At 38.7% G+C, this 23177-nt stretch overlaps 1 long non-coding RNA gene across 1 annotated transcript; it reads right to left on the bottom strand.

Annotated features, from left to right (window-relative positions):
* Window positions 1-819: 819 nt before the first annotated feature.
* On the bottom strand, window positions 820-12970 carry LOC145659010 (uncharacterized). Its single transcript, XR_014124968.1, has 2 exons — window positions 12722-12970; window positions 820-1478 (listed from the first exon to the last, which is right to left on the bottom strand). It is a non-coding gene; the product is annotated as an uncharacterized LOC145659010 (long non-coding RNA).
* Between the last annotated feature and the right edge of the window lie 10207 nt (window positions 12971-23177).

Genomic DNA, 23177 nt, shown 5'->3' with positions numbered 1-23177 from the left:
ATATATTAATCACTTTTACATTAAAACTGTTGGCTAACGTTTGTTAGCTAGCTATCTTATATTTGGCTGGTTTACCAGGTCTAGCTAACAGGCTTTGATTATACACAACAGGAGCAAAACATGACTATTTGCAATTTCAAAATTACAAAATGACCAGTGTATCGTATCATGAAACATTATTGTTACGTGCCAGATGTGTTTTTGGGTTGGTTGTTTTTTTCCTCTTTTCCTTTGCTATATCTTATTGCAGGTATACCAGTGAGAAGCCTTGTTTGTGGAAATCAAATCTCTTTCTTTTATTCCTTCTGAATTGGTGTTGGTCATACAGTACGTGGACCCTTGAAGCTTTTGTAAGAGTCTTTTTTGGGTACTGATGTCAATGTGTTTCGTGAAAGGTTACATAAAGCGTGGGATTGTTGCTCAGTCAGCACAGAGCATGAAGGAAATGAAGGAAACTTTCGATAAAATGGCAGTGTCTTGTAGTTTTAACCAAGGAGTCTGTGTGTTGGCTGTAATGGAAAAATTACATTGCATTTGTGTTACAAGAATGTGGAGCAGTTCTTCTTTCTCCAAAATCTGTGCATATTGCTAGAACATCACAACTATACCTAGTATAATCTGCTAATTTGGTTTCTGAGAAGAATGCTCCAATGCGGGGCAGATAAACCAGCAGGGAGCAAAATGACCCCTTTTTAGGTTGAAAGGGTTGAGAGGGCAGAGAGTAGTATAAATAAGCACAAAGGAAAAGAGGATCCTGCCTCTCCCTTACTCAGATGCCCTCATGCTGAGACAAATAAGATTTGCTTTTGCTTTATCCAGTGGTGTCTGACTCATCTTTATTTTAGGATTTTAGATTTTCATCACATTGCCTTTACTGCCTGTGTCTGGTTTGTCTGTTGCAACTTATTCATCTGAACCGTATGTTGTAGAGACAAAGCTGAGTGATACAGATTATTGTTACAACTCTTGCTAGGCTCCAGAGCATGGGGGAAAAGGATATAATGAAGTACAAGTGGTATTTATTCGTAGAGGGTTGTACCTCGGGAGATGACAATGCCAAAATAACAAACAAACAGTTCTGAAACAAAAACAAATAATATAGCTTGCCTAATGAGAAAAAAAATAAACAGAAAGGATCAATAAAAATGTGCCCTAACTCCCTAAACCAAAACAGAGGAAAAAGAAAGTACCCAAAATAAATGGCGTCATCTCCCCACAGACATAACTGAACTGTACAGACATAACCGAACTAAACACAAAATCCTTGCATACTCACGACCCAAAAACAAAACTGTTCAGTAACAAAGGTACAAAATAGACACAATGCCAAGTATGCGAAGGTAGCGCTCCAGGCTCTTCTCCTCAAATGGCTGTATATGAGGTGGGGTAAGGTAGGATCACCAATCAGGCCAGACGTTGCAATCACCGTCAATCATCAGCACCTGGTGCGGCGATGGAAATTAGGACGACAAGACAACCTGCAACAAAATACATAGAAACAGACAAACAATATGACCCACCAAAGGTCGTAACATTATGTTATTAAGACTCCTGAACATCTGAAAAGTTCTTGTGTCTGTCACATCAACATGTTGAAATCATATAATTATAGAAATGTTCCAATAACTGATAGTGTGCCCAATTCAGTTTCTATGGGAGTTCTTGCAGCTTTGCTTGTGCCTGATACATGTAATACAGATGAGAACATGGACTGACTGACCTTTTGTAATAAATCCATTCCCACTGCCAGGATTCCTAATTCCGGGCTGTGTTACAGATATCTTCTCAAATTAGTCATTTGTCGGAAGAACAGCAGAAAGATATCATTGGTTTAATTGTTGAGTTTTGCACGATATTTGGTGATGTTCCATCTCAAACTCATGTGTTGCAACATGATGTTAAAGATACTGTTGGAAATCAGCACTCTTATCGTGTTAATGCTACCAAAAGGGCTCTCATAAAGCAAGAAGTGAAGTACCTAGTGGATCATAGCTTTGCTAAGCCCAACAATAGTCTGTGAGGTTCGCCTTGTTTGTTGGTTCCTAAGCCAGACAGAACATTTAGTCTCTGCACAGACTATTGGAAAGTAAATGCAGTCACCGTTTCTGGTTCATACCCTTTACCACATATGGATCATTGTGTTGATAATGTTGGTGCTGCTTGTTTTGTAAGTACGGTCGATATGCTGAAAGGGGTCAAAGATCCCTTTGACCCCTGAGGCTTCAGAGATTTCTGCTTTTGTCACTCCTGATGATTTTATGTAGTACACTTTATGGCTTTTGGACTAATAGTTTAACATAGGATATTTTTACTTCTTATCCTTTGTATATGTACGATGTACAATCCCTCAATTTATACCACTGAATTCTAAACATGCTTACAAAAGAAACAGTTTTTAGAAACCCTATTTTATATAGTTTACTTTTCTTTACCAGTAGCATATAAATTGTTTACAACTAGATTTTAAGCATTAAAAGCTGGTCAACTAATAATGGCTATCAATATTCTCTAAAGTTATTAAAAAAGAAAGAAAGGTGTTGCAACCTCATTTGAATGATGATGAAGTTATAAACAGATGAGTCACGAGGTTTTAATGACTTGCGGTTGCTGAATTCACTGTACGGGCTGGCCAGAATAACAGCAAAAATAAATAAATAAATAGATAGAGAGATAAATAAATAAATTACTGAGATTTTACACTTATGGGTTGTTCACTTATATCACCGCAAGGGGGAGACAGAGGCCCACATAAACCTAAAGTGAAAACATTACTTAGCTTTACATCAGTTATTGTTGAAGTATTATATAACCACTAATGCACATTAGACCAACTTAACAAAATGTTAACCAAAAGGACAGACAGACAGACAGACAGACAGACACACACACACACACACACACACACACACACACACACACACACACACACACACACTCTCTCTCTCTCTCTCTCTCTCGCTCTCTCTCTCTCGCTCTCTCTCTCTCTGCGCTTATTTGTTGAGTATTTATTGCTGTTGACTTTACTTTCTCTTTTGCATTTCATAGCCAGCTCACCACTGCGCTCTTGTTTTGTATTGTTTTTATGCACTGGCTTCTCGCTCCCTCCCTATCACTGTCGCAAAAATATAGCAATATTTGTAAAAAGATGAGCCTGTTCATTTTTAATTTGGGTTTTATGCAAGAACCACTACTAAGAACATATTTATTGAGCAATTTAGAAGAACTCACTGCATTCACCATTTTTCGTGCATTTAACTTTTTCTCTCGGCATGAACAACATTTACAAGTGGTCTAGACATGTTGTGGCTAACAAGTCATGTTGTCATAGGGTTAGCATTAAGTTTCAACAATGACGTTCGAGTACATCCTGACCCTAACAATAGAGTAGACATTAATTACAGCATCAAACGTTAGTGCTGTTTCAAAATAACATGATAACATGTCTGTACTGGATAACATTGTTCATTTACACCTGTCTAAAATTACTTCAGTTTAATATTGTTTATTCAGAATCTTTTTGTTTTTCTTCAAATGAGTCAAAGTTAACAACCTCATAGCTATCTAGCTAGCTTCATTCTCTACTACATGACAGCATATTTCGATATAATGGGCCTTGTCCACGTCCAGGTTTTAGTGAGTTTGTGCACCTCTTCCACTCGACCACCAATCACCGCACCGCCACAGTAATAATCTTCCATCCCCTGAGGAATGTAGGCCTGTGACTCAGGCCTCCTCTCATATGGGAACTCATCACTCATAACTGTAATAACCAGGGTGTATCACAGCAATAATATCACCCAGAGTCTCTGCCCCCAGTGACCAGAGAAATTCTATCTACATCGAGGCTGAAGATGTAGTCGACCTCAGTGGTCAGTTGGGTCTAATCGTAAAGAAAAATGTTGGGATAAATATTAACGTGAGTGTTACATTTATAGAATTTACAGACCAAGTGAGTGTTGTATTTATAGAACTGATAGAACACAATTGCCGAAGTGTCATTTGAAATGAAAGTTTATCGTCTGACCCGTTCACATACATGAGAATGGGCGGGATTAAAAGTTGTAGCGTTACTGCACACAGCCACTAGAGGGCATTAGAAACACAGTGGCTTCAATTTCCCCCACTGTCGTCCAGTCCACGAGTGTATACAGTCTATGATACAGTATGTTATCAGCACACTGAGCAGCCTCCTCTGTGTCAGGCAGTACGTAACGTATTTGCAGGTACCGTGAACGTTCAGATAGCTCCCTCTCTTTCAGCGAGTCAAATGCTAGCATGTCTAAACCGGTCATCTTTGAAACGCGCAATTACTGGTAGGAACAATTCTGTCCTCCCAAAATATTTGTAGGAACATGTCCATACCATATACAAACCTACGCTCAACTACATGTTTCATTTAAAAAACAATATATATATATTTTTTTCCTCACGTAAGTGTGTAATGGCCTCAGACTTTTCTGTCGAAGAGCTGGAACCCATTTCAAAACTTAAAAATGCGTTGTAAGTACATAGAAAGGTAAATGTGTAAAAGAGAATAGAAGAAAAATTAATGGAATAGAATAGAGTCTTCATTGTCATTATACTCAGGTAATAAGAAATCTAGCATGACTAAGTTATATTAAGGTATGTTTCATTTAAAAAAAGAATTCTAAAAAATGTTTTACCTCTCGTGAGTGTGTAATGGCCTCAGACTTTTCCCACTCCAAAACGACCAGTGCAATTTAAAACTGCGCTGTAAGTATCGGTAGATCGGTATATAAGTAAAGTAGAATAGATGAAAATGAAATGTCATAGAATGGAATAGAATCTTTATTGGCATTATACTCAGGTACAAATAAATTCTCCTGATATGAAGTTAGTTAAGGCAGACCGTATATGAGGTGATGAGTGATGTTTATTCATGGCAAATAAATTCTCATTAACCTACAGTCCATAGTCATATAATCATTACACAAAGATATTTAGCCAGAAAAAATAGGACAAAATAAAATGCATAGATATAAAGCGAAACACGGAGATAATTACAATGACCGACAACAGAAGAAAGGAAGACAAGAAGTGTAAACGGTGAATGGTGGGGGCATAAATAACACGAGAAAAGGGCGAAGACAGAAGCGAAACTAAAATAAGAGCAATGCCGCATGGGAACCACGACTAAAGATTGATCGATATGGACCTGGATTTTAAAGTCATATATGGAATAAATTATGTAAAGTGTAAGGAATGTCGAAAGACACTTACAACCAAAAGTCACAACATGATACATTTGTTTCAAGACATAAACTACGACACAAACAAAAATACAAGCTGCCCCTCAACTCCCAAAACCTCCACTGTAAGCGATTAGCTGCTTCGTTGTTAGTGCTGGTGTATTTGATTTGAAGAAATTACTGATGTAGTTATAGAAAAATGATCGACAAATTTATTCTTGAATGGATATAATTAAAAATTAATTTAGAAAAAGTTTCTTACATTGCTTTTATAGTTGTACAAGTTTTTCTTGCATAATGTTTGTCTGTTATGGATAATTAAAATTAACTCTTTCAAGATTGCCTATTATAGATTGAGCTGGTTGTTATTTTTGCACATACAAAGTACACTCTAATAAAAAGGATCTTTGTTTGAATTTTCCATTATGTAAGGACCAAAATACATGAAACCGTAATCGAGAATTGTCCGTTAGTTTGAAAAAAAAATCAAGATACTTTTTTTTTGCAATATTGCACGGCGTTACATAGTAGTGCTTCAAATAAGGTGTTACTGTGGTGTGTGTGTGTGTGTGTGTGTGTGTGTGTGTGTGTGTGTGTGTGTGTGTGTGTCTGTGTGTGTGTGCGCGTGCGTGCGTGCGTGTATCTTTGTGTGTGTGGCTGCACAGTGGCGCTTTTGGCCAGGATGCTTTCGATGGTGCTACTGTAGAACTTCACTAGCAGTAAATTAAAACATTCCTATTGTAATTGCTATTGTAAGCGAGTCACTACCAGACTGCTGATTTCTTGGTGTACTGAGTGGTTTATGAGTAAACCTCAGAAAAATGAGAAAAATAATCTTCATGTATCATGATATTGTGTGTTTGCCGTATCACCATTGCCTACTTCTGCTCAGCCTCCTTTGCTGGTCTTTTTGCATTTTTGAGAAAATTAATATTGTACTGGCTCAGGGAAGCACATGAGCATAGGCCTGTCACAAAAGCTCCTTTCATATGTTTCTGTCTTATGCATATACCCTGTCACATTCAAGCACAGCCACACCCACATGCTGTGGTCTCACACTGTATTTAAAATGCATTAGCAGCATCGGCCCTTGACTGAAATGTTGATGAAGCAGTTCTCCTTGCCTGGGGCAGATGTGCTCTCTGATACCACTGCCCTGATTCCTACTGTATACTGTCACACCAAGTTCTTCTACTAAATACAAGAATGTGAACTCAATTCATATAGCAAGTCTATCTATCTATCTATCTATCTATCTATCTATCTATCTATCTATCTATCTATCTATCTATCTATCTATCTATCTATCTATCTATCTATCTATCTAATTTGCAGCGGGATTATAATTACGAGAAAAAAAATGTGTGTACATTCCCATGAGAACAGATTTTCCATTACTGCACTGAACTGATTAGAAAAGATGCCTACAGCAGTGTCACTATTACTGGCATCATCATACTCATGAATTAGTACCACATATTCACTAAAAGATGAGTAATGATGATCACTGACTGTGTCACTGACTGTCAGTGTGTAGTCAACCAAAGGCAGTTTGTTCATTCAGTAGCTTTTGTAACGTGAGTGTTCTTAGCACCAAGCAGAAGAGCTTGGGAAGTAGGAACCTGAAGTTGGTATCTCCACCACAGACCTCTATCTCACTCACTCTTTCTCTCTCTGTGTCTCTCTCTCTGTCTCTCTCTGTCTCTCTGTGCACCTCCAGACATCTGGCTGGCGTCACTGGTCACACCAACTAACATTGTCTCAAAGCCCATAGAAATAGGCCACTCTGACTCTGGGGCATAACATGACTACAATGTAATTCCTGTGTTTTCATAATGATGGAAATTAAGAAATGAAACATTACAGGAAATGTGGGGATTAAGTGTGTGTGTGTGTTTCATTATTACTTACTCTGCGTTCAGCTATTTCACTCAGGGCTTCGATGTTGGCAGGGAGGGTGTGATATGTGAGTGTGGGAATGGAGTGTTTTAATATTCTATAATAGCACAAATTCATTCTTCTTCACTCTGCCTTCAGCTATTTCACTCAGGGCTGTGAAGTTGGCTGTCATGTCTTCCACAAGAACACAATACTCTAAGGACTACAATATCCATAAAGTTCCCAGTCACCTGATTTTTAGTAGCACCTGTATCTCATTAACCCTGATATATTTCCCTATATAAGCCCATACCGTTGATTGGGCTTGTTTGCCTTTTGATTGTGAGCTGTTGCTTGGATATTTTTACTTTGGCTTGTTTTCCTGGATTCTGCTCTCTTGTCTGCCCCATACTGGTTTTTGGATAGTACTATTGTATCTTGTTTTATGAACTCTGGCCATTTTACTATGTCTTTGGATACCCCTGTGCAATTAAAGCAAGCCTGTTTTACTGCATTCAACAGTGTCATTGTTCCACAATCTTTGACACAGGCAGGGAGGGAGGGAGATGTGAGTGTTTTAATTCTGCATAGTAGCACAAGTCAAGAAACAAAGCAGCACTAGCAGTAAGACTTGGGACATCTAAGTAGTAGCAGGACCACAGTGTTGAGTAACACACAGTACTGGACGTGTGTACCTGTGGGCTTAAATACAGGGAGAAACAAAGGATTCAAAACCAGGCACAGGTGGCCATGATTAGTAAACAGGTGATTTGGAGCAGGGAAAGTGTGTGTGTGTGTGTGTGTGAGAGAGAGAGAGAGAGAGAGAGAGAGAGAGGGCGAGGGCGAGGGCGAGGGCTTATCCCTCAGGCGGGGTGCTTGGCACACTGCCAAGACTGTTACTGCTGTCACTGCAATGTATTATGCAGTAGTGTTCGTGCTTGTGTGAGAGAGATGTGGAGTTGCAAGACACAACTAGTCACGCACCTGAGAGAGTAGAGTTAATCGTTAATGACACAACCAGTCACGCACCCGAGAGAGTAGAGTTAATCGTTAATGACACAACCAGTCACGCACCCTAGAGAGTAGAATTCATCTTTAATGACACAACCAGTCACTCACCCTAGAGAGTAGAATTCATCTTTAATGACACAACCAGTCACTCACCCTAGAGAGTAGAATTAATCGTTAATGACACAACCAGTCACTCACCCTAGAGAGTAGAATTCATCTTTAATGACACAACCAGTCACGCACCTGAGAGAGTAGAATTCATCTTTAATGACAGAACCAGTCACTCACCCTAGAGAGTAGAGTTAATCGTTAATGACACAACCAGTCACGCACCCTAGAGAGTAGAATTCATCTTTAATGTTCCACAGCAGCTCTCACAAAATGGGGCAGATCTTGACATTGGAATCTCATAGCCTTCTCCTATGTCAACAATGTAATGACAGCTGACATGCATGCATGTTTCACTGCATTTTTGTCTGTTCACCCAAACGTTACAGAAGACTTTGACAATCATGGAGTCGGTGGGTACAGGTATTTGTCGGGACACCTTAGCTGCTCAGGGCAGCTGTTAGGTCAGCATCATCAGCGACTGGAAACCTTGAGTAACATGGAAGGAGAGCTTACAAGGCAAATACAACCACATACTGCTTTGGTACCCGTGGTAACGGAATTAACGCATCATTTGGCTACCCTATCTACCAGTGAGATAAGAACTCCCAGTGCTGTCTCGCTTCCTCCAGCCGCAGCAAGCAACTCTCCTTTTCGTCTGGCTCTACCCAAAAGATACAATGGGGATCCTGCGGGCTGTAAAGATTTTTGCTACAGTGTTTGTTGTATTTTGCCCATCAGCCCCCTATGCACAGATAGAGCCCATATTGTTCTCGTCGTTTTTTTACTAAGTGGCAGGGCTTCAGACTGGGCTAACAATGCATGGACTGAGGATGCAGACCTTAATAGAGATTAAGACCTTTTTACCAGGCAGTTTTGGGCCATTTGCATTTCTGAATGATGGAGGACAACCTCCGTCTCAGCGCAGAAGAAAAGGAATACCGATACCATTTTGGGTTATGCATATATTGCGGAAAATCTGGGCATATTTTCTGTACTTGTACTGCCCGCACCCATAAAAAGTAAAAGGGAGAAGTCCCCTACATGTAATGTGGAGACATCACAATATAGAACAGTGAGTAGTCTGCCTTTCCTTACTACTCAAAAACTGTTAAAATAAAGATAAAGACTGAGCTACTCTATAAGAACTGCATTACCATTGTTCTAGAACTAAATGAGTCTGGAGGTGCTCATAGTTTTATCACAGAACAACTGGTAAGGAATTTGAAGATCAACACCGTCTCTCTGTCACCTGTATTAAGAGTAAGCTTCCTGGATGGCAAACCCATAGGATCTGGTCTCATCACTCACCAAACTGTTCCTGTTACCTTGCGTGCCAGTGCACTGCACACAGGGTCTATTTGTTTTTTTGTAGTTTCCAAGGCAATCCATTCCATGGTATTAGGCCAAGCATGGCTTCAGTCTCATTATCCCAGCATTTCCTGGAAGGATCCTGCAATTATCTCCTGGTCTACCTTTTGCAGAAAGTATGTATCAACATACCATGTCTAGTTGACGCTCAAGTGATGTGGAATGGTCTCGCTAATGTCCTGTCTGTATTCCAGAGCGTATTGAGAGACATGCTCAGTAGGTTTGTGGTTGCCTATATAGGTGACATACTAGTCTACTCCTCATCTCTTCCAGAACATGTAGCTCATGTCTGGAGGGATCTCCATCGACTACTAGAGAATCATCTATATGTCAAGGGAGAGAAATGTGCCTTCCGTCTCTAGAAGATGCCCTTCCTGGGGTATATTATAAGTGACATGGGAGTCACCATGGAGGATAAAATGGTAGACCCTGTGGTGAATTGGCCGGTGCCCCATACACCAAAAGAACTACAAAGGTTCTTGGGATTTGCACATTTTTTCAGGTGTTTCATCCAAATGGAGGACCCATGAAACAACACTGGACTCCCAAAGCAGAACAGGCCTTTCTGTCTCTAAAGAATGTATTTACTGAAGTTTCTGTGCTCAACATCCAGATCCAGAGGAACCATTTGTCATAGAAGTAGATGCTTCAGAGGTGGGAGTAGGAGCCATCCTCTCTCAAAAAAGTGGTAAGCCATTAAAGCTTCATCCAATTGTTTACTTTTCATGGAAATTGTCGCCAGCAGAGAGGAATTACGATGAGGGGAACAGGGAGCTACTGACAAGTTAAGCTGATGCTGGAGGAGAGGAGGCATTGATTGGAGGGGCTAAACATCTGTTCACTGTGTTGACGGATCACAAGAACTTAGACTATACAAAGAGTGCTAAAAGATTTGTCTTGTCAAGCCAGATGGTCATTATTCTTCACAAGATTCAATTTCCTGATTACCTTCAGACCAGGCTCAAAGAATGCTAACGCAGATGCCCTACCCCAGATCTATGATGTGAGTAATGAGAAAAAAGACATAGATCCCTTACCCATTTTATCTCAAAAGGAGCTTTATAGGAGCCATACAATGGGACTTTGATGAGGAACTGAGAGGCAAACTGTGGACAGCTAGCATATTGGTGGGAGACATACATGACTTCATAGCATCATGTGCAGAATCTAAGGCTCCCTGCACTCTACCTTCTTGTAAGCTCATGCCCTTTCCAGTACCAAAGAAACCTTGGTCTCATGCAGTGGTAGATTTTGTTACCTACTTCCCCATGTCTGATGGAAAAAATACTGTTCTAACCATTGTAGACCGTTTTTCCATGGTGGTGAGATTTGTACTGTTACCCTCTCTCCCCTTCACCTTCAAGACAGCAGAGATAATGCTCCAGCATGTGTTTAGGAATTATGGAATACCTAAGGATATCGTGTCAGACCAAGGTACCCAATTCACATCCCAGGTATGGAGAGCATTCATGGAGAAGCTGGGGGTAAACATTAGCTTGACTTCTGGTTACAACCCACAAAGCAATAGTCAGGTGGAACAAGTAAACCAAGAACTGGGAAGGTTTTTAAGATTATACTGCAGAGATCAGCAAGAGGATAATATGGGTGGAGATGGCACAAAACTCCATTATCAATTCTGATACTGGATTAACATTATTTCAGTGCATTCTAGGCTACCAACCATGCCATGGAATTCTGAGTCCTCAGCATCACCAGCAGTGGATAAATGGATGAAATGGAGTGAACAGGTATGGGAGAGCACGCACCAACAAATCCAGCAAGCCATATCTTGTTTCCAGCATCAGGCAGACCAAATAAGATCACCTGCGCCAGTCTATTTACCAGGAAAGAGTGTGGTTTTCCACTAGGGATATGTATCTTAATCTTAAAGGTAGCTGTAAGTTATAACCTTAGAGAGAGATCGTATATACTAACAGTCAAAATGATTTATTGCTTGACTTGATTGATTGATTTGACAGCTGTCAATCACCCCTCCCCCCACATATTTATATTTATTTATATTTATAAACATATTTATTGTAATAATGTTATATATATATATATATATATATATATATATATATATATATATATATATATATGATGTGACAATATTATATGAAAATAAAATAAAACACAATGAGGGATCCTCATTGACTTAAAAGAATCTTTAATTGAGAAATAATAAGGTGATTAATGTAAATAAAAGTTATCAGTCTTAAATGAATACGTAGCCCCCAGTCTTTAATGTCCGCTCTGCTCCGCTGCTGGTCATGTACTGATAATCAAACATGTGTATGGGTCTCAGTTGTCTCTCTCTCTCTCTCTCTCTCTCACTCACCCACTCACTCACCCATCCCACTCCCCTCCCATTGGCTAATTCTCTAAGAAGTCACACCTCTTCCCAAGTCATTCCCCCTACCCATGCAGGAATACACTTTCTAAGGGTGACAGTCCCCCTAAAACCAAACTCCTCCCAGGGTCAGAAATAGTCCAGAAAGTTCAGTTTATGCCGCCTTTTTTCTTTCTACCCAACCACCCAGTCTGACCAATCCTGTGCAGTGTGCAACTTCTCCCTCAACACCAGACCCTCGTACTCGCTCATTTAAGTTTAGTTGTACCCCCGATGTTTGAACAGGAATCATCAAATTAATTATTTAATAGTGAAATAATGTGATTAAAGTAAATAGATTCACCATTTATTTTTTAAAGTAAATAGATTCACTGACTTCGAAGTTAAAGTTTTTATATTTAGATAGCCATGAGAATAAGAATAGCTGTCGATCAAACGAGTTTTAGTCGATCAAAATGCTTCACGTACTCTTTGGCACAGCAGTCATATTACATATTGACCAATAATCATCAGAATAAAGACACTGACAATATCCTTTCCTAGATATCTCGCAAAAGAATCGTTACGATAGCTTGTACATAATACGTATTGATTGTTTGTTAAAATGTATGTTTTATCTAGACCTGAAATTAATTACAACACTAAGCCCCACCGAGATAAATCATACAATGCACTATAAAGTCTTTCAACCATTAGCTAAATAAATAGCTAAATACACGTCAGCCTTTTTAGTAACTTATACTAATATAAGGTATAGCATGAATTACTTAAGCATTACTGAATTGCTTACCTGTTGATAAAAAAAAAAACATATAATGGTTGATCCATTTCCATGTTTGTTCGGAGGTCTTGGCAGAATTTTCAAATGTATAGCTTACAGTTAGGGCTGTGAACTAAAGGAGTGAAGTACTGAAAACACGGCTTTAAGAAAAAGTCGATGGGGAAAGAAATGGTTTTCGGATAAAAGTTGTAAATTACGTCCCGCCCTCCTGCAACACTACTCTCAGTTGTAGAATGCATTGAAAGTGGTAAGGGTACAACGTATGATGACGGACAAAAACCTTGTGTGATAAAACTTATAGAGTAACCACATTCGTTAGAGAACAGATAAAAAATAAATAAATGAAAACTTTGTGATGTTTTCTGAAAAGTTTGCTTATTGCCCTGTTTGAGTACATCTGGCAAATAAGATGTGAAGAGGTGTCTGTGTGTGTGTGTGTGTGTGTGTGTGTGTGTGTGTCAGTCAATGACCTCTGACTGCAGAGTGTGTGTCAGAGAGGACACTGAACAGACAGAGAAAGTGGAGAAAAACTGGTGTAGTATGAGACTGAAAAGTTTAATTTTCTTTATTTCACATTATTTCACTATTAAATAATTAATTTGATGATTTCTACTTAAACATCGGGGGTACAACTAAACTTAAATGAGCGAGTACGAGGGTCTGGTGTTGAGGGAGGACCACGTGTCACTTTTGAAGCCCTTTGTGGTAGGACCGTTAATGGCTCCTGGATCTGAGAATGCTCCCCCACCGCTGGAGATTGATGGTTCCCCTGCTTACACCCAAAGACAGATACTGGAATCCAGGAGATGTGGCAATGAGATACAATATCTCATAAACTAGGAGGGTCTATAGGTAAAGAGTTCATTTTGATACTTTATTAAGTGTCGGTATTTTACACTTGTTTTAGTGTACATGCCTGATACCACCAGTGTGGAGGTAGAGATTTCTCACTGCACTGATTCTACTTGTTCACAGTTAGTTATACTCTATGAAATACAAAAACAAGGACGATGTCGCTATGCCCAGTGCTGAAAAAGGAAACAAACACAAGAAAAACCACACTAACTACACAAGGGAGGATCTCACTAAACTGGAAAAGAAAAAGGCAAAAGAAGACCTTTTCAGCTCCCTTACTAACCTCAAACCATACATGAACAAAACCCAACAGAAACAGCCACCAACCCTACACATGGGGTGATATGTATAACATAAAAAAACAAACTATGTATGGAACTAAAAAAGCTATTTGCATGGATCTATGTATATATGTACTCTGGCAGAAGTACAAAAGGGCAAAGCAAAGCTCATTCAAAATACTGAATGGGATAGGATAATCAGAAAGTAACAATCACCAAAGTAACAGTTACAAATACAAATTGTTACAAAGTAACAATCAGTGAAAATGCAAGTGAATAATGGTAACACAAGTGAGCTTTAGTGTTTCATAGAACTGCACGGGTTGGACAGAGGACAGAGTTCCAGGTCTGATGCTGTAATCATGAACAAGCAGAACATACATAAAGTCCACAACACATACAGCAGAATGTAACATGTGTGAATGAAAAAGTGCTACCAAATGAATATTCAACACAACAGATTTAATCTTAGGTTAACTCTACTTTGTTCTCAGAAATTTGCTTACTATCTTATTGTGATTTTGGATCATTTTGAAGTCATCTTAATATAACTGAATTGGAAATGCAAAATGTTGTTAATTTCCATCACAAAAATCAACAAATTAACTGTAATTACACACAGGATAAGATGTAAAATATCCTATGCCAAACCATTACTCCTTGTAGATATTCGTCACTGTTGCAGCATGACTGAAACACAAACATAGAGGACTCACATCAGACCAATAAACTCAATAAAACCAATAAAATTCAATAAAATTCATTAAAACTAAGTTGCTTTATTGAAAGCATCACATTTTCATTCACCTCCTAGCTTTAGGTCGTAGCCCACAAAAAACAAAATAGGTCTTCAGAGTGTGGTACACATTCTAAAGTCGCATGTCCACATGTCATATTTCTACATGTTCTAAAGTCGTGTTCACTTGTTCTTTTTTATTGAGGAGTCAAAGAAATTGAATGACAACAAGGCAGCAAACAATAACAATGAATGTTGTCAATAGCCCTAATCAAGAGTGATCAACAGAGCGAATGGACAACATAACATTAAATATTAACAGTGGTACAAGTAGAAAAACTAAACAGAACAATGACCACCTTAAGTAAATCAGCTTGAATTAAAGATATAACGTTTTCAGAATAGGGGGATCAGATAGTAATCAGTCGGAGATAAAACGTTCAACTTTCTGGGCATTATTTGGTTCAGCAAATAAGTTTTTCAGAAAAAAGAATTATGAAGAACAGTCTCCTTATCCAAACAGGAAAATTACTTGTGTAACGTAACATCAACATTCTTGGCCTCCTCAGGTGAAGTGCAGACACGGTACTTGCCGGCGAGTGTTATCTGGAGATGCACTGGGTAGAATTTACCATATTTAACAACTTTACTAGCGCAAACCTGTTTATGAACGCTGTTGGAGGCAGCGCGAGTTCTCGCTGTCTTGGCAGTAAATTCAAGGAAGACCAAGAGCAGCATACCAGAAACAAAGATCTAAGCAGAATACCAGAAACAATTATCTTTGCTAGTTGCCATCTAGTTCATTTGAGGATATCACTGCAGTCTTCATAATAATGCAGTCTCGCTATAATAGGGCACCATGATTTGCTGAGCTTTGGCTTGGGTGTGTGGTGGAAATCTCCAGTCCTATAATAAAAATGAGCCAGACACCAATGGGTAAACCAAAACAAATCTTATTTATTATTAATATTATTTATTATTATTATTTTTGCATCTCAGTTACACACATACAAAAAGTCTGTAAGGGAGACACAGGATCCTCTTATCCTCTGTGCTTATATATACTACTCTTGGCCCTCTCAAGCAAGCGAAAAACAACACCAAAAAAGGTTTGTTTCAATGCATTTCTACCTAAAAGGGGATTGTTTTCTCCCTGCCAGTTTATCTGCCCCACAACAGAGCATTCTTCTCAGAAACCAAATTAGCAGATTATATTAGACATAGTTGTTGTGATGTTCTATCAATGCGCACCATGTTTAGAGAAAGAGGAAATGTCTGTTCCATATTCTTGTAACACAAATTCAATGTAGTTTTTTCATTGCAGGTGCAAGGGAGTGATGGGCCCTATCTACCAGCAGACTTTTATCCAGTGAAAATGCCTCTTTCAGGAACTTAGATATGGTACAAGTAGTCAGCAAAAATTAGTCGCTTTCCGGGACTCTCACAATTCGAAGATTTTGGCGGCGAGATCTGGACTCTTAAGTCCTTATAATTAGCATCAAGCATGTTGAGCTCTTTAGTAAGAAACTCAACTTTAGCTTGTAGCACAACCACCTCATCAGTACATAACAACAAGGAGTGTTCGATGTCCATGACTGTAGTCTTCATACTAGCATACTCAGACCTCAATTTTGCAAAGTCTCGAGTAAGCTCAGTCTTCATGTCATAGAGCTCCTCTTTAATGTTGGAATGGTATTCTTTCAAAACAACTTGGAGCTCCAACAGCAAGAACTAGCTCGGATCTCTATGCCGCAGTGTCTGTAGTAGGGGCCAGTGTAACGCATGCCTCTAGTTCAGTTTGGAGGTATTGCAATGAAGATGGTCGACTTGTCAGAATTAAACAAGCGACATTAAAGACTAATGGTGTTAACAAAAGCTGTAGGAGTTTCAATAGATTAAATGTTTGTTTCACTCTGCGGGAACCACCAAACACACGTTTACTCCATGCCGAAGTTGTTCACTTGTTCTAAAATACACTCCTCCCACTCTGGCCTCTTGCTGCTGTTAATAATGAACAAACTGCTAGGAAATGATGTTCAATTACAGGTGACCTGCCTCCTCATCTGCACTATGCTTTAGAATTACTACTTTTCTTCCAGTTAGTGCATGTTTATATTCAGATTTGCTTTCATTCGTTTCATTAAATTATAATGTCTTGTAAAATGAATGCACTTTGAAACAGACGTGTTCATGAGATAGGGAGCAAAGTCCTGAGAACACAGTAGAGCACCTAAGATTAACTGCTATGTTGAATATTCAGTTGGTAGCACTTTTTCATTCACAACACTTGAAAAAAATACTTTTGATCGTATTTTAGAGCCTCTAATAACTAAAGATCTGGAGAGCCATGGTAATGACATGCCCTTTTCTGATGGTCGGGTTTATAAGACATTTCTCAGATAACTTCTGGTAAAAATTAAAAATTAAGCGTTCACTCTATTCTTGCATTGAATAAATAATTTAACTACTTTTGTCATTATTGTTTGATTGAAAAAGCAGAAGTTCAGAATGCGTTCAGTGAGAGCACTACACACAGTTACAGTCAGAACAGTGTAGATTTGACTCAAAGTTGTAGTTGTTTTTATAGCGAGGCCCAGGCTAGCAACGCGCAACACTGAAGGGGAGGTCCTGTGGGTTACCAATAGGGGAGAAAACAAACAAGGAACAGGTGCTGGCAGTTAGGAGTTAGGAGAATGTGAGGGGTGGTGGGAAGGGAAACAGTGTGCGTGTCCCTAGTCGCACTGTGATAGCTGTTATATCCAAAGTCAAATGCCTGTATTTTGTGAGATAATAAATAGAATTTTAGTTGACAATAATGTGTAAAATTTGATTACACAAGAATTTAATGAACATTATCATGCTGTTTGAGTTTTTGAACATGTGGAAAAAAATTTACTCTTTGAAGCATTACAGAAAACGTGACTTGCAAATTGCCTATTCTGGCCATTACACCATGACTGTGACAGGTACACATGTCTGTTAAAAAGGAATCCAAGTTCTCACTAATGGAAGTTTCATTGTTGTTTTCTTATATTCATTAATTTGCGGTGAAGGTAGGAGTTAATGATGTTTATAAACACTGCAATTAACCCCACTGCAGAGAAGTGGTGTTAACTAACCTGTATGGTAACTGGTGTTAACTAACCAGTTATGTGAGTTGGTGTTAACTAACTGTGACCAAGTAAAATTAATGCAGTGAGAAATCTCCCTACATTATGTACATTATATACATTAGTGCTACACTATACAGTTCTAACTATAATGTGCAGTAACATAGTGGCAGTGTCATTAGTGGCACTGACAGCAGTGGAAAATCAACTCTATACCAATATACACACTGAGAAAGTGTTGCATTTTACCCTCACAGTGCTGATTTTACACTGCCAAATTTGTTGTGGATATACCTGGGCTATGACTTTCGGTCCTTTTTAGGAATCTCGAGTAATGGGATGTTAAAAGTTTTCCTAAATGACTATCTGGATCTGTATATATTCATTTGTCATTTTAATATAGGAATGATGATGGGTTTTTTTTTCTATTTTCAGTTCCTGTATTGAAAGGGCGAGCGGCTTTTCACATTTTTGCCGTTTCAAAAACTGACTACCGTATACCGTAGCATGTAGACGCGCACCAAACTTTCAATGTAGATGAGGATTCGAAAGTGCACATGACGTGACCGCGGTGGGGGAAACTGCTCTTGAAGCTCTGCTAATAAACAACACAGACAGTAAGTACAGTTCCCAATATACTGTCAAAATCTAATCGTTTATACCAGTATTTTTAAGAGAAGTATACTTGGTTAAAGTTCACAATTTATATTGATTTCAGAAACAAACAAACATATAATTTTCCCTCAGCAAATAGTGTTTATTCCATCACCCTACAAGTGTTCAGAATATGTGAGAATTTTTTCAAGACTGATAGAAAGGAGCTGGTTAAGAGAACGCAAACACGCAAGAATCTAAAATCTAATACAGTCAATATTTGTTTAACAAGCATAATTAAATATGTTTATATGGTTTTCGGGTTTTTTTCCTCACTTTTTTGTTACATTAGCTGTTTTCTCAAAATGTAGAAAACAGTAAAAATAAAACGAGTAGATGTGTCCAAACTTTTGATAGGTAGTGTATATTGCAAAATGCATATTTTCATTTATCAGGTTTTTAAAATGGGATCCTAATTTTTGAATTTACAATAGTTGTAGCCTTATTTACTTAGGTTTGCGCAGATATTTGGTTAATGAGAATAATTTATTATTTAAAGGTAGCCACTGGTGAACGTCGGTGCGTAGCGCCAAACCAGTAAATATGACATGAACCCTCCTCATATCATGTCTAAAACATGAACATGTCATTGCCATTCTGTTCACAAAGAATAAGGTTTATTTATGTATGTCCAGTTAGACTAAAATATTATAAACGCTCGTTTGAAGAAGAAAGTGGGTTTTGAAAGTCTCTTCAATCGTGTGGGATACGGCATAACACGCTCGACGAACTCGTTAAATTCTCATGCTGAGAGTTAACAGTAGAATTTGTTACATAAGTAATGTTCTAATGTGAATTCTAATTATTATATTCCGAGTTTACTTATAAGAAAAAGAATAAGAAAAAGAAAAAAATATTTTGAATCGCTGTAGTAATACGTAATGTTCCATGTAACTATTCTGGTGGCGCGTTTCCCAAAGGCTCCGGAATACGAAGAATTGTAGGAAGGTCCTTCCTCGGGGGGAAAAACCGTTTTCGTACTTCGATAATCTGCCACTTAATATTTATATATGTATATTTGTTTACAGATATTCATGTCAATTATTGGTGCTGGTGTGTTTTTTCAAAATGAAATTCACTTATTTACTCACTTGTACTTAATAACATAAAATTAAATAAGATGCTATGGTATCACAAGTCACATCTAGCTAGCGAGGTGAAAGGCTAAATAACTGGACTCCTGGATGGCTACTAACATTACCGGGTACTGATGGGAATGTGAACCGAATGCATAAGGCAACGTTTGGAAGAAACCAATGAGAAACGGGGTGTGTTATCTATACCATCATTAGAATACCTGTGATTTATAATTTAAAATGCCCATACCTCGTATTATAAAAAACAATAGGAATAAAATAAATTAAAACATAATTATAAAAATACAGATATCAAAAATCTGGCTGGGCACGTGTCCCAAATTTGAATGGGCATGATGTCCTTAACTAACACGACCCATTCATTATTCACAAAGTGCTTCTTTATTTGGGCCTGGATCGGACTTCTGCAGCAAAAAGGCAAAGACGCCTTGCTTGTTCTATGCATGAAAACACAGCAGCAGCAGCAGCAGCAGCAGCAGCAATAAAAATAATAACAACATTGATCATTTATTTATATAGCGCGTTTTACAACAGATATTGTCACAAAGCAGCTTTACGAATGTCCAAGTCCGAGCCCCCAGTGAGCAAGCCAAGGGCTACAATGGCAAGAAAATTTCCCTAGGGCATGAGGAACAAACTTTGAGAGGAATCAAGACTCAATATGTATGCTCTTAGGCTGTTTGCAATGCGTGTCTAAGGAATAGTACTCATTCATTAAATTTCGGATTATGAAGATTTACGAGGACCTTTGTTTGTTGTTTGTTTTATCATTTTGAGGAAATGCTTCCCAGACCAGTCTAAGAGAACATTTATGTAGTTCAAATTTTCCTACGCAGACATGAAGAAATTAGTGAAAAAAACATTTGAAACATACCACATGTGTGCCCTTCAGGGAATACAAATACAAGGTAGCTGTAACCAGAGACAGTAAAAACAGAACAAAGGGATAAATTAAACTGAGATAAACAATTAAACAATTTAGACATAGCAGGGGTGAACCCGGGGTGGGCTAACCATAGGGAGGACTGGAGCAGGTCACTTTCGAGTCGCTGTAATTGTAGTGGGCTGGTCTAGAAATTTAGCTCCCAGTCCAGCCCTGGTAATAACCTACAAAAGAAACATGAAAAATAACCATAATGCTTTACATTTATGAAACTCTTTTTCTCTTTTTGCTTTTATAAAACCTCAGCCATCCTTCAGGCATCAGACCACCACAGGCAGGAAACATCAGACCACCACTAACAGGAAACATCAGACAACCACTGGCAGGAGGCAACAAACCACCACATGGAGGAGGGAACAGACCACGATAGGCAGGGGTGAACAGACCACCACCGACAGGAGGTTTCAGACCACTACAGGAAACATCAGACCAACACAGGCAGGAGGCCTCATACCACCACACACAGGAAACATCAGACTACCACAGGAGGCATCAGACCAGCACAGGCAGAAGGCATGAGATCACCACAGGATGCATCAGGCCACCACATACAGGAAGTACCAGACCACCACATGCACGATGTCATCCAAGAAAACCAAATTCAAAGAAGGAATTGGAAAACCTTTGTTAAGGTTTTTCTACATATCATTATTGTGTGGATTGTTGTAAGAATTTATTTTGCTCTGCAGCCAAATACTCATTACCACAATAAATGCCCAATGCATACATCTACTGAGACTCTAACTTTCTTAAAGGAGGCAAGATGTTTAATAGTTTCCGCTTACAGAGATCACCGAGAAGGAGCGATGATACGTGTCATTAGTATCATAAACCTCACTCTACAAACTTCACTCCACTGCAAGTTCTGTTGCACTAAAGACACAGTGCAAACTATAGCAGCCGAGGTCATTTTTCATAGCGTGCATTATGGGTTCCCATACAGAGCAGCCAACATAATTTGCCCAGAGCAACCATCATGCAATGCAACCCATGTTAGTGTTATCCCATATGTGCAAGGTGGAATTCTGGATCTCCCCTTTTTGCCAATTCAGAACAAAGAGATTAGAGACCTGCACTTTCCTTTTGACATTACTGTTTGTTTTTCCAATGTACTTGCTGGTGAAAATAACAATATTCTTCAGATAATCCAAAGCATAGAGATTTATAAACGTCTGGGTGTGCAGAAGATGGTCATCTACAACAATAGCTGTGGCCCTGAGATGGAGAAAGTCTTGCAGTACTACCAAAAAGAACATGCTCTAGATATTATATCATGGCCAATAGATGAGTACATTGAGAGTGACATTGAATGGTCTTTTAAGGGTCAGGTTCATAACTATGGGCAGCTAACAATCATGAACGACTGCATCTACAGAAACATGGATCTGTCCCGTTATGTTTTGCTGGCTGACATGGAGCAGATCATTGTACCTTACAAACATGCCACCTTGCCATTGCTACTGATAGAACTCCAGAATCAGAATCCTGATGTTACAGAATTTCTTTTTGAGACCCACTTTCATCCCATATCAGTTTCAGATGATGAAGGGAGATTTGATTTTCCAGAATGGAAGTCTGTGCCCGGAGTTAACATACTTAAGCATGTTTACACAATACCTGTTGGGCCAGATGATTTCAAGTCTACCAAGATGATTGTGAACCCAAGAGCAATTAAGCAGAGTGCTGTGTTTTATGCCTTACACAAGTATGGTGAAACTTTGTATGTTCCTAACAACATAGCCAGAGTGTGGCAGTTCAGTGATGTGCAACTTGGAGGCTTAGGAAAGGAGAACCTTACGATTGATTACAGGGTTTGGGACTTTGGAAACCAGCTGGTGACGAAAGTCAATGAAGTTCTTGGAAAATCTGTTGTGAATGGTTAACTAATAGACCTGTTTGTGTGTTAGTGGATCTGTTAGTGGATTCTGATTGTGATACTTACTTTGGCTGTTTTTTGTTCCACGGATGATTTTGCTTTCCATCTGGATGCTGAGCTTGCGTTTCCCTTGTACCTCTGGCTGTTGTACATTTGTATATAGTGTTGTTTTAGGTTGGTGTACTAGTAGTAGGGCGTGTTTATGTTGGGCTTGGGGTGTTGTTACTGTTGTGTGTTAGGGAGTTAGTGTAGTTCTGTGTGTTTCTTTATTTCCCTGGGTAGTCTTGGTGTGTTTTTCCAGTGTGGATTTGTTTATTACTATGTTTTTTTTAATTCTGCTCCACATACATTTGTAAAAATTCTTGAAAAACAGACACCAAAAATGATTCCATATATATATTCTTGTATTTGTTGGGTATGGGGGCTTTTTTTTTCATCATTATTATTTTTATTTAAACATTGTGTGGAATTTTCATTGTCAGATTAATGAATTAAGTTGAGTCTTGCAGTTTTTTAATGTTAAATAAAATGAAAAAAAGGTTATTTATAATTGGTGGTTAGCAGGTTTGCCTCTCAGTGCTAGGGTCTTGGGTTTGAGTTCCTATCTGGGTGGAGTTTCCATGTTCTCATTGTGTCTGCACGGGTTTATTCCGGGGTTCTTCTGCTTGGATACTATAAATTGTTCTGTATGAATGTGACCTATGTACGTATGTAGATATATGTGTGTATGTATGTCCAGTAATGGTTGGTGCTCTGTCCTGGTCTTAACCCCCCCTTCCCCTGCACCTGGTGCAGTCTCCCAGGGGGCTGTGGTTTGTGATAAAGAGTATGTTGTGTGCAAATTAGCTGCTGCTTCTCATTGGGTTGTGAGTGATTTGAATGTACTTTGATTTCTGTCTGTAAAATGTCCTTG

This window comes from Electrophorus electricus, chromosome 8 (assembly GCF_041902795.1).
Source record: "Electrophorus electricus isolate QZ-2024a chromosome 8, ASM4190279v1, whole genome shotgun sequence".
NCBI classification, from domain to species: domain Eukaryota; kingdom Metazoa; phylum Chordata; class Actinopteri; order Gymnotiformes; family Gymnotidae; genus Electrophorus; species Electrophorus electricus.
Note: the sequence above shows the minus strand (reverse complement) of the source record. Positions and strands in the feature narration are given on the sequence as shown.